The sequence below is a fragment of the Nestor notabilis genome, unplaced genomic scaffold, assembly GCF_000696875.1.
Source record: "Nestor notabilis isolate BGI_N333 unplaced genomic scaffold, ASM69687v1 scaffold18046, whole genome shotgun sequence".
Lineage (NCBI taxonomy): Eukaryota > Metazoa > Chordata > Aves > Psittaciformes > Psittacidae > Nestor > Nestor notabilis.
Window position 1 is genome coordinate 1 of NW_009931640.1, and position 207 is coordinate 207.

The following is a 207-nucleotide window of genomic DNA, read 5'->3' on the forward strand; positions in this document are numbered from 1 at the left end:
CCAGCACACGGGGGGGTTCTGGGCTCAAACATTGGCCCAGAAGTGGCCCCTTCCCTTCCCCATGTCCCTCACACCATGCAGCTCGGGGTCATCACAGACCTGCTGGGGTACAATCAGTCCCACTGTCCGTGTCACCAACTAAGATGTTGAACAGGATCAGGCCCAACACCAGCTCCTGAGGACACCGCTCGTTACCAGTCTCCAGCT